This window comes from Peromyscus eremicus, chromosome 1 (genome assembly GCF_949786415.1).
Source record: "Peromyscus eremicus chromosome 1, PerEre_H2_v1, whole genome shotgun sequence".
Taxonomy (NCBI): Eukaryota; Metazoa; Chordata; class Mammalia; order Rodentia; family Cricetidae; genus Peromyscus; species Peromyscus eremicus.
Window position 1 is genome coordinate 69693306 of NC_081416.1, and position 11992 is coordinate 69705297.

Sequence of the window (11992 nt, forward strand, 5' to 3'; positions counted from 1 at the left end):
GTGTCTCCCCTTACTCTTCTTTCTCCCTCTTACTATCTCTCTTGGATTTTCCCACCTGGCTCCATCCCACCCTGCCATAGGCCAATCAATGCAACTTTATTTATTAGCCAATGGGGAGTAACACATATATTCACAGCATACAGAAAGACATCCAACAGCACTTAACATGTTCAAAACTTCTTTCATTATTCTATTCTCTGTAGAGATTGCCAACAGATTACTCCCAAATTACAAAGCACCTATAAGAAAGTTATTGATTAGTATATCTAACTCACTAATAGCAGCTTTTCATCAGATGCTAAAGGAGCTACGTGTTTGACAGGGGAAGGAGGTAGAAACCTGCAACTTTTACATAAAAGTATATGAAATAAGGCTGTGAAAAAGTGGCAGAAGCAAACATCTGAAATACTCCAAGGCAGTGCCAACTTAGATTTACCATCTGATTCAAAAATACCAATCTCTCAAATCAATTCAACTTCTGTTATTCATTTGAAACATAAAAGTTATTTTTGAATTAAAATTGTATAAAAACATCAGATATAGTGGCCCATATCTTTACACCCAACACTCAGGCAGAAGCAGGCAGACCTCTGTGAGTTCAAGACCATCCTGGTGTACAAAGCAAGCTCCATGTTAGCCAGGGTTAAATAATGAGACTATATTTTAAAAAAAAATTTATTTTTTTTTTTTTACTTAAAATGTGTTACTTAATAATGTAATCTAGAACCAGACAGTGGTGGCACATGCCTTTAATCCCAGTGCTCAGGAGGCAGAGCCAGGAGGATCTCTTAGTTTGAGGCCAACCTGGTCTACAGAGGGAGTTACAGGACAGCCAGAGATACACAGAGAAACCATGTCTTGAAAAAAACAAACAAACAAACAAACAAAAATCAATGATTCCTATAGTATAAATAATAAGAACAGGATGTAGTTTTTTCTTTTTCTTTCATTGTAAAGACAGCAAAGGGCATCCCGCAGAACAGTGAAAGCACTGTTTGTTCCAAATCGTTAGAAGTGGGTGAGCAGTGAGGCCAACTCTGTCTATTTCACAATTCTGCCAAAGTTAGCCCTGTTCAACAAGTAAACATAATAGCTAACAAACCTTGCTAAGCATTATATGAAACATTTTACATATATGAGCCAATTCACTCCTCCGAACTATTATTATGTCCAATTTTAAAGACTAAAGACAAAGTACAGTAACTATCATTAAGAAAAAAAAATAATAATCAGGAGCTGCTAAGTGATAGCACCACAATTTGAATCCAAGCCTTCTATATCCAAGCGCAGACACTCAGTTGCATGTTCCCACCATCCAAAACTCGAATTATTAACTTGCCTGAGTTTCTTGCAGAGCAATCCCTCTGAGACTACCAACAGGCAATATCTAAACATACATTTTGAAAAACAACAGAAACTTGGTGACACACATTTTATTCATGTTTTCCTTTTTAGATTTAGAACTATGAAAGAGATGTCTAAAAAGTTGAATAAGTAAGCAGAACCTAGAAATTTATTTAAAAACTAAACACTAAATTTGTACCTAGAATGGGTGGGGGTGAAGGGACACACTACAGGCAGCCTGACTTTAGACTAATCTATAACAGTCTAGATTGGAGAAGGCGAGAGAGAGAGAGAGAGAGAGAGAGAGAGAGAGAGAGAGAGAGAGAGAGAGAGAGAGGGAGAGAGAATATGAATCAGACTCAGGAGGCAAAGGCAGGCAAATCTCTGAGAGTTCCAGGACAGCCAGAGCTACAGAGGGAGACCCTACCCGTCTCAAAAAACAACAAAAACAAACAAACATGCTATGTTAATAAAAATTTTAAAAGCCTTCTGTTTGCATTCAGCCAAGTGAAAAAGAGTAAGTCTAACTACATGACATGTTCAGATGGTATAGAATCTACAGATGATCACATTGTAAAGAAAAGCAATGACTGTCTATGTGATTAGTAAGCATATTCTACATATCTGTTAGAGCCAAAATCATCTTTCTTGTAAAAATAAAAGGCAATTAAATAATGTGCTCTCCAGCATGGTACTACACTAGTTAGCAAAGCCTCTGTTCTGTGTAAAACTCACTTTAGAATTTCTACTAATGGACTTATTCTGCAAACACCTTATTTCCAAAGATAATGAAAAAAATAAATTTTCCCTGTTTTCACTGTAATATACTGAGTTAAGCTCAAATTTTAAAACTTAACTAGCTGAGGAGTGATGGTGCATGCACTTGGGTGGCAGAAGTAGGCGGATCTCTCAGTTCAAGGCCAGCCTGGTCTAAAGATTGAGTTCCACGAAAGCCAGAGCCACAGAAAGAGATCCTGTTTCGAAAAACAAAAAACAAACAAACAAAAACCCTAACTAGTATTTAATTTGTTACTACATAACAGACCTGAGCAATATCAAAACCTGTTTCTAATGCTGTCATATGCCCTACCATGAATTAAATGTACCAAATAATATAAATGGTAATAGAAATAGAATGTGATCAAGCCTCTGATATGACTGCCGAGTTATAGGATGTAGTAGACAGAGAGGCACAAGACTGCTTGTCATTGGAATAGTTCCAGTGGGAGAGGGAAATCAGCACTGAAATATTTACAGTTTTTCTTTAAATAATCCCCAAGGAAGAGGTAGAAAAACTAGAAATGAAACAATGTGTGCCATGTGTTGATAATGAGGTTATGAACACATGAGAATTCATTGTCCTGGAAGGGACAGAACAGAACACAGAATGAAATGTTTTGGAGATTATTAACACAATCCTACTGAAAATAATGGTCCAGGGACTTACAGACTTGGTCTATAAACACTTTACTGGATTGTAAACAAATTCAAAGTAAATGTTTAAAAAAAACTGTTCTTGCAATTTTACAGAATTTTTTTTTGGTTTTTTGTTTGTTTGTTTTTTTGAGACAGGGTTTCTCTACGTAGTTTTAGTGCCTGTCCTGGATCTCGCTCTCTAGACTAGGCTAGCCTCAAACTCACAGAGATCTGCCTTCTGAGTGCTGGGATTAAAGGCAAGTGCCACTGCCGCCTGGCAGCTATATTAAGTTTTAAAAATAATATTAATTTCCAAACCCAAACTGAATGTTTTATGTCATTGTATTCAACACTTAAAAATTATTCTGGATAACCTGGGTGGTGGTGGCGTACTCCTTTAATCCCAGCACTCAGGAGGCAGAGCTGGGCAGATCTCTGTGAGTTCGAGGCCAGCCTGGTCTACAGAGCAAGATCCAGGACAGGCTCCAAAACTACACAGAGAAACCCTGTCTCAAAAAGCAAAACAAAACAAAACAAACAAAACAAAAAACAACTTAATATAGCTGTGAGTGGTAGCATATGCCTAACAAAGCCAGCACTCAGAAAGCTAAGGTAGGAGGATCACTTTCCTCAAGTTCTAGGTCAGCCTGCAAAGTATTCACCAAACTAGCCTGGAGTACACAATGAGATCCTGTCTTAGAAAGAAAAGAAAAAAATTCTACAACTTACAGGTATGGTTTAAAAGTGAGAAATACAACAAAATACAAACCGAAGTTCCTTTCATCCTAAACTTCCACAGATGAGTATACTTCAGGAAAATGTAGTAAAATGCTGCCTTCTTAACAGTTTGGTACTGCAGAGCTGGGGATTAGCTTAATTGACAGAGGACTCATCTAGCATGAACAAGGGCATGGGTTATATCTCCAGCACATTCCTGTAATTCCAGCATTGGGAAGGCAGAGGCAGAAGATCAGAAATCCACCTACATGCCAAGTTTTAGGAAAGCTGGGCTACATGAGAACCTGTCTCAAAGAAGAGAGGAGGAGGAGGATTTAGCATGAATCTTAAAGAGTCTTATTAATAAAAACAAACCCAGGGCCTAGTTAGTATTGGGGTGAATACTGGAAGATCAGAGAAGCAGAACAAGCCACAGCTTCCTCACCTCGCCAATTCCTCAGCTGATCCTGTTTCCTCAGACTGGAAACCTCTGAGTCCTCATCCGAATGGCTCTCAGCTGAACTGTTAGTCAGAAGCCTAAAAGCTTAACCAGGCTCTAAGTGCCTGGTCCTCATGCCTTATATATCTTTCTGCTTTCTGCCATCACTTCCTGGGATTAAAGGCTCACTTCCTGGGATTAAAAGGCATGAGTCAACATTAGCTGTTTCCAGTGTGGCTTTAAACTCACAGAGATCCGGATGAATCTCTGCTTCCCAAGTGACAGGATTAAAGGCGTGTGTGCCACCATTTTCTGGCCTCTATATCTAGTGGCTGTTCTGTTCTCTGACCCCAGATAAGTTTATTAGGGAAGAAGAGAAGAAAAAAAAGAAGAAAGGTTCATGAGTGTACAAGCACAAAATACATTGCACCAGGCACAGTGTACACAACTTTAATCTCAACAGTCAGAAGGCAGAAGCAGACAGATTTCTATGAGTTCAAGGCTGGCTTGCTCTACATAGCAAGTTCTAGGCTTGCCATGAGACACTGAGACCCTGTCAAACAAAACAAACAGGTGGGCCTGGTGTTGAATGCCTTTATTCCCAGCACTTGGGAGGCAAAGCATGTGGACCTGAGTTCGAGGCCTGTGAGTTCGACTTCTGAGTTCAAGGCTAGCCTGGTCTACAGAGTGAGTTATACGAAAGCCAGGGCTACACAGAGAAACCCTGTCTTGAAAAGACAAAATAATAATAAATAAATAAATAAATAAATAAATAAATAAATAAATAAATAAATAGTTACATATCCAAGTGAGATAAATAATTGAACCAACAAACTGATTAACTATTAAAAATATTAATGTAGCCGGGTGTTGGTGGCGCATACCTTTAATCCCAGCACAGGCGGATCTCTCTGAGTTTGAGGCCAGCCTGGTCCACAGAGCAAGTTCGAGGACAGGCACCAAAACTACAGAGAAATTCTGTCTCAAAAAAAAACTAAAATAATAATAATGTAACCTTATCAAGTCAATGGGCTACTTGGATTTGTAAAAAGCACTTTCATAGACCAATACCAGTAATGAGACTGAAGCCTAGATCAGTTAACATTCCTACTAATAATTAAGTTGGATCCCTTACTTCATATCATTTATAAACTTTTTTTTCTTCTTTTTGAGACAAGGTTTTTCTGTGCAGCCCTTGCTATCCTGGAACTCACTCTGCAGAACAAGCTGGCCTTGAACTCACAGAGATCCACCTGCTTCTCCCTCCCAAACGCTGGGATTAAAGGCCTATGCCACCACCGCCTGGCTGACCATAAACATAAATTTAAGAGCTAAACTATAAAATATTAGATGAATCAGGGTTCCAACTTAATTTTTTTGAATGTAGCTATCCATTTCTCCTATTGTATGTTGAAATTTACTGAACTTTAAGCCTAATTATTCTCAACTATAAGCTCATTATTTTGAGACAGTATTCTTTATATGTATGCCAAAATCCCTGTTGTGTAGCTGAAGGAAAGGATCCTCATTTAGTGCCGCATATTAAGCTGCAATAACACACTTGCAATTCGAATTCAGAAGACAGTATATAATGGCTGTGATTTGTTGTTGTTGTTTTGCTTTAAATAACCCCCTTCAATTCTCTGCTTCCTTGTTTAGGACATATAATTAACTTTCTTCTTTTATTTCTCTTTGTATTTAATGAAGCTAAAGCTTACCTGTTTGTTTATTATTTTTATGATGCTAGGGATCAAATTTGTTAGGTAAGCATTCTAGCTCTGAGGTACATCACATATTCCTCTGTCTCATTGGCCTTTTGATACATACCGTCAGCATCAGAGGATAGAAATGCAAACTGAGGCTACAAATTATTGCTCCTTCCCATGTCATTTGCATACAATGCAGGATGGCTACCCTTCCTGTCACTAGTACCAAACCCAAAGCCAAGTAACTGCCTCAGACCCAGTGAAGGAAACCAGACATTTTCATTTGAATAATATAATACAGTCATTGGAAAAATATCAACACCTTGTACTAGTTTAAAAAAAAAAGGTGCTAACAGATGTAAACATACTGACCAAGTATTTTTAAGACATGACCATAGTTTCAAATATTTTGTCTCATAAGTCAACCAAAATCCCAGAAACTCCAATAGTAGAAAGCATATAAACTGTATATCCTGGAATACCTCTATAACCAGAAATACTTTGCCAGACCGTATTTTCAGGGCCAACTGTACTGTCTCCATAGATAAACTCATTTCTCTGATCCTTAAAAATACAGTTGGGAAGCAGAAGTCATAAAAAGAAATCTACATTACCACAGAATAAGGGGAAAAAAAGGTAGAAAAGTTTCACACAAAAGAAGAGCAAATATATCCCTCCAGGTTAAGCTCTCAGGGGGTTATTTTTTGTTGTTTTGTTTGTTTTTCGACACAGGGTTTCTCTTTGTAGCTCTAACTATCCTTAAACTCACACCTCTGCTTCCCAAGTGCTAGGATAAAAGGCATGTGCTACCAGGGCCCAGCCTCAAGAGGGTTCTTAGGAGACAGCACTGAAGTTGTCCCACACTAAGACCCATGAATCACACTAAGACCCATGAATACAGAAAGGGTGGATTAAATAAAGACCAAGAGGAGACTTCACAGGAACAAAAAATTTAAGTTTGGCTAGACTGAGCTTCACATAGGGAAGAAGAAAAAATTAATACTAAAGGATACATCAACACCAGACTACTGAGAAACTTGAACACCATAAGGAGTTTGAATGTTTTTCATTCATTTCTATAGGTTTATATATTGTGGCAAGAGGTGTGTTTAAATACACAAAATATAATGTACCCAAGGCATAAGTGGGAATTGTCATATTCCAAATAAGCCACCACAAACTGAGAAAAGTGTTCAAACAAGAGGGTATTTCTAGGGAAGAGGGGAAGGCCATAGCAAAGCCCATATAAAACCGAATCAAGTTACATAAAAAGTTAGCATCCTACTTCTGCAACTACATTTAAAGTTTAAAATTTATAAAAGCAATATAAATATAAAATACATGAAATGACTCTCACTGTATCAATTACACATGAATCAATTTACCTCAAATGTTGTACAACTGAATTCTGTTAATCCTCAGACTTTATTTTTTATTTATTTTATTTTTTTTTTTTTTTGATGGGAGGAGGAAGGTTTTTCTCTGTATAGTCTTACTATCTTGGAACTCCATCTATAGACCAGGCTGGCCCAGAACTCAGAGATTCACCTTCCTCTGCCTCCTGAGTGCTGAGACTAAAGGCGTGCGCCACCATTCTCAGCTTAATCCTCAGACTTTAAAAGTGATATGTCATAACCCCTATGAGTACACTGAGCTGGATCAAGGCCATTAGCTTAAAATACACTACCGTGAATGAGTTCATCATCCTATCCCAAACACATTTCAAGAGTAAATAAATGGGTGTCCCAACACTCAAAAGCACTAATAAAGGTGTTAAAATAGCAACAAGTAAAAATCTCTCAAAGCATTCAAATAAAATCCTCTCCAGAAAAATGTAAAATGTCTCATTACCCTCAATTAAAAAAAGTTACAAAAGTTTAATGAGACTATTTTACGAGCCCCCAAATCAAAAGAGAGCAGGCTTCTAAATATATTTACAATTACTTCATTTAATTAAATTAACAGGATCCAGCTTTACCTTTCCCAAGTATAGCCATTTTCTAATGGCCCCTGTCAAACCAAGATCTCCCCTGGCTTCTCTACGTATACCAAGTCACCCATGTTTGATCACCAAAGGTACCATGGATGCTGCAAAAGTTGACAGAAAGTCAACTAAATGAGAGACCACAGGGTACAGGAGCCATTCATTATATAACACTTCCAAGTATTTGTACATCATGTTTATTATCATCATCACAGATCAAACGTACGATGAGCCCAAACACCGGCAGCAGTAGAGGATAACAGTGAGTCAGGGTATGGTAACCGAAAGGGGAAATCGAGGGCTGAGATACAAAATTCTAAGCAAGGTGGTTTCAAAACACCAGTGTGTCTCCAAGATAATGGGCGGGTTCAAACTTCCTGCTTAACCTAAACTGCCTGTCCCCGGCGCTTAAAGCAAGTATTACATTTTTGTCTGTGCAATGACCGGCCAAATCTGAGCAGAAAAACAACAACAAAGCACAAGGTAGCTGCACTAAGCGATCGTTACTAGGAGCAGAGTTCCAGGTGCTCATCGCCACCGGAAGCCTCAACTCTCGCCCTGATTTGCTTTAAAATGGCAACAGCGGCAAGCCACTGTACCAGCCGGAGAGAAAGCGGACAAGGGACCAAAATACAAGTTTGGAGACCAGCACCAACTTATAGCGACAAATGCGGGTGCTTACGGCCTACTTGAGGAATGGGAACAAGACCCACACACTCGGACTCGGGAGGAATCCCAGTTGCCGGAATGCGGCGGGCAGAAGGGCAGCGCCAGGCAGGCAGCCGACAGTGGCCAACTCAGGTCGGTAAACAAGCCGAGCGGGCCACTCTCCCTCAGCCTCTGGGCTCTCCCCGCACCGGGAAGCCCAAGATGGACGCGCGGCTGCCGGCAGTCCCGGGCCTGCGATGAGCTTTCCCCGCAACGCTGCCGCCCGGAGGCTCAGCAGCCTGGGCCCCGCGAGGCCCCGTCAGGCCGCGGCCGACCCGCGAGGGGCCTGTGCCGCGGCGCCCCCAGCCCTGGCCCGGTTACCTGGCGGCCGCGGCTCCTCCTCCCCGTCTGACGCGCGGCGCCCGGCGGCCGCGGCAGCGGCGGCGGCGGCGACTCCCGCACGGCCCGCGGCGATGAGCCGAGCCCGGCCCCTCTCCGCCTCCCTCGGCGCCGCCGCCCACCCCGCTGCTGCCGCCTCCGCCCTCCCGCCTCAGTCAGGACATGGTCTCCGCGGGCCCGCGCGCGGCTCCCAGCGGCCGGAGGGGCGGAGAGGCGGCGCGGAGGCGGGGGCCGCGGCTCGGGGGCAGGGGCGGAGCGGACGAGGGACTGCCTCGGGCGCTGAGGACTCCGAATGGCGGCGGTCAGGACCCTAGAGCTAAATAAACCCCGCGGCGACCGCACAACGTCAGGGACTGGACCTTGCTGCTCGCCGTCCTGTGATTGGTTCCGAGGCCGCCGGAAGTCCAGCCAATAGACAGCCGGCTCTTTCCAGGCGCAGGAGGCGGGCCGCGGCCGCTGACGTCAGCAGCGTGCGTCCTGATTGTGAGGCCGCGGCGCGCGCGGTCCCGCGACGCGTCCTCGGCGTTGGCAAGTGTCCCGAAGTGCAGGTAGGGGATGCATGTGGAAGGCAGGAGGCAGGTACGCGGGGCCGCCGTGGGCTCTTCTTTGCAGCAGAGTCGCCAGAGCTTTGAATCAAGCGCGAGTCTTGCATCTCAGAAGTGAGCTGCTTGCTAACTGGGAGGCTGTTTCGCTGTTCCTTATGCAACTTAAAACTTTTTTTTTTTTAATTTCAGTATTTTGAGACAGACTCCCATTCTGTAGCTCAGGCTGACCTAGAACTCCTAATAGTCTTCCTGCCTCAGCCTCCCTAAGAGTGCTGGGATTACAAGCTCTGCTTAGTTTGCATTTTATTGATTGAGATTGATTGATTGATTGATTGATTGATTGATAAGGGGTCTCTTGTAGCCCAGTCTGCTTCTAACCCCAATAAATAGCCGAGACTGGCCCTGAACTCCTGAACCTCCTGCCTCAGCCTCCCGAGTGCTGTACTTAGAGGTGTGCCACCACCATGCTCGGCTTCACCTAAAAAATTTTTATACTCAAACTTTTTCAAAGTGTAAATTGCTTTAGAAGTAATGTGTTGAGGGCCGAAGTGGGTAAAGGTGCCAAGCTTGACGACCTGAGTTCTGTTCTCACTACCCACATAGTGGAACAAGAGAACTCCCACAAGTTTTCTGATCTACACACGCGATAAGTAAATGTGATTTAAAAAAAAAAATAATAATAATATGGGGGCTGGAGAAATGACCGGCATTTAAGAGCACTTTCTGCTCTTTCGAAGAACCAGAGTTAACTTCCCAGCAGCCACTTCAGTGGGCTACAGTCTCCTGTAACTCCAGCTCCAGGGGGTTCCGTGACGTCTTGTGCTGCTACCAGCACCCACACTCACTTACACAAACACACACATAAAAATAAAAACGTTTAAATAGTATGTTGCCAGAAAATTACAGCACTTTGGGAGGGCATTTAGTGGTTGTGTTGGATCTATCAGGTACAAGAGGATGACCATGTTACTTGAAGTTTGACGTTTCCAAACTTGGGTAGGACCTCACTTTGTAAAACTGTCTATGGTATTCTAAATTCTTTGCATTAAATGATATAAGATATATGTACAGCTGCACCATGGCCAGCAAAGAGTAATGTCTTTTATAGCTTCCCTTCACCAACGTCTTCCATAACCCTTGGGGTGCTTCTTTTTCCGTAGTCATTGCTATGAAGTAGAGGCCTTCAACACCCTCATGCTGCTCAAGAGCTTATCCATGAATTCAGTTTAAACAGAAATAGCCTTTTGCCTATAAAACAACACATTCTTGAGCATATAATTAACTCATATATAGATAGAATCACACACCGTGTTATTATGTAAGAACAATAGTTCAACTAACACTTTGGAAATATTTCCTTTAAGCACTTCTGAATACTTCCAGCTTCCCCTTCCTGAATCAAAGCTTCACAGCATTTTACCTACAAATAAGCAATCACATGATGAGGTGTCCAAGCTGTATGTTATTTTAGCAAGAAAAAACAATATGATTTAGACGAAGCTTTTTTTTATTTATCTTTATTTTGTGTGCATTGGTGTTTTGCCTGCATGTATGTCTGTGTGTGGGTGTCAGAGCTTGGAATCACAGACAGTTGTTAGCTGCCATGTGAGTGCTGGAAATTGAACCCGGGTCCTCTGGAGGAGCAGTCAGTGCTCTTAACTGCTGAGCCATCTCTCCAGCCCCAAGAGGAAGCTTTTTAATTCAGTTTAGTCTAGTAAAAATCTGCGTACCAAGGAATAAGCACACAAAGTAAGGAAGGCTCATCCTAGTGGCAAGAACAATGGCACAGAAAGAGGCTAAGTCAAAAATAACCACAATTACCAAATGGGATTGCTAAGTAAACTAAAGTGAAAGGTAACTTATCATTGAAAGGAAGAACAAAGTCAGAAAACCACTTTAAAGACAAAAAGACACTTGATAGGAATCTAGTAGTTCTCAGAACTGAGGAGATGGATCAGTACATAAAGAGCTTAGAGTTCCGGCCCCTGAATCCACATAAGAAAGTCAAGTGTAGTAGAGCATGCTTGTGATCTCACTGCCAGAAAGGAGACGAGGATCCTGAGCTCCCATGGCCAGCAGATCACAACTAGTTGCAGGCCAGTGAGAAACCCTGCCTCAAAACACAAAGGTGGATGTTCTTGAAGAATGACATCGAAGGTTGACCTTTGCCTCCAGGCCTGCACACACCCACAAGAACATACACAAAAGGGAATGTATTAGTTTTCAACCCTGGCAACACATTAGAATCGATGGTGCAGCTTTTTAAACATAGATGTTGGGCTCCACCTGTTGAGATCTATTGAGAAGGTCCCTAGTAGGAGTTTCTGGGCATCAACAGGTCTTAAACATCCTTCAGCTACTCTAATGTGTATCCAGGTTTGAAAACTACTCTTGGAGTCCTACCCCCAAATTCTGCACATGAGGCACCATATCTATAGATACTAAGTGATTTAACATGCCAACAAACAGAATAAATGACTTGGTCATAGATAAGAAAACAATTTGGGCTAGGTGTTGGTGGTGCATGCCTTTAATCCCAGCACTTGGAAGACAGAGGCAAGTGGATCTCTGTGAATTCGAGGCTAAGCTGGTCTACAAAGAGAGTTCCAGGACAACCAGGGCTGTTACACAGAGAAACCCTGTCTTGGAAAACCAAAAAGGAAAGGGGGAAAGAAAAACAAAAAAGAAAAAGAAACGAACTTGGAGGCCTATGAGTTGGCTCTTGTGGTAAACATGCCGTAAGTCTGATGACCTGAGTTTGGTCCCTGGAACTCACATAGTGGAAGAAGAGAGC

At 42.1% G+C, this 11992-nt stretch overlaps 1 protein-coding gene across 3 annotated transcripts in view; it reads right to left on the reverse strand.

Moving 5' to 3' along the window:
- Positions 1–9031, reverse strand: part of Zranb1 (zinc finger RANBP2-type containing 1) — a 59919-nt gene extending 50888 nt beyond the window's left edge. The window contains exon 1 of one of the 3 annotated variants that reach the window (XM_059265344.1): positions 9013–9031. The gene's annotated coding sequence lies outside the window, so the exon portion shown is untranslated. Of the gene's footprint in view, positions 1–8635; positions 8762–9012 lie in introns of those variants that run through there. The other 2 variants (XM_059265337.1, XM_059265349.1) reach the window with 2 other exon arrangements.
- Positions 9032–11992: the final 2961 nt, after the last annotated feature.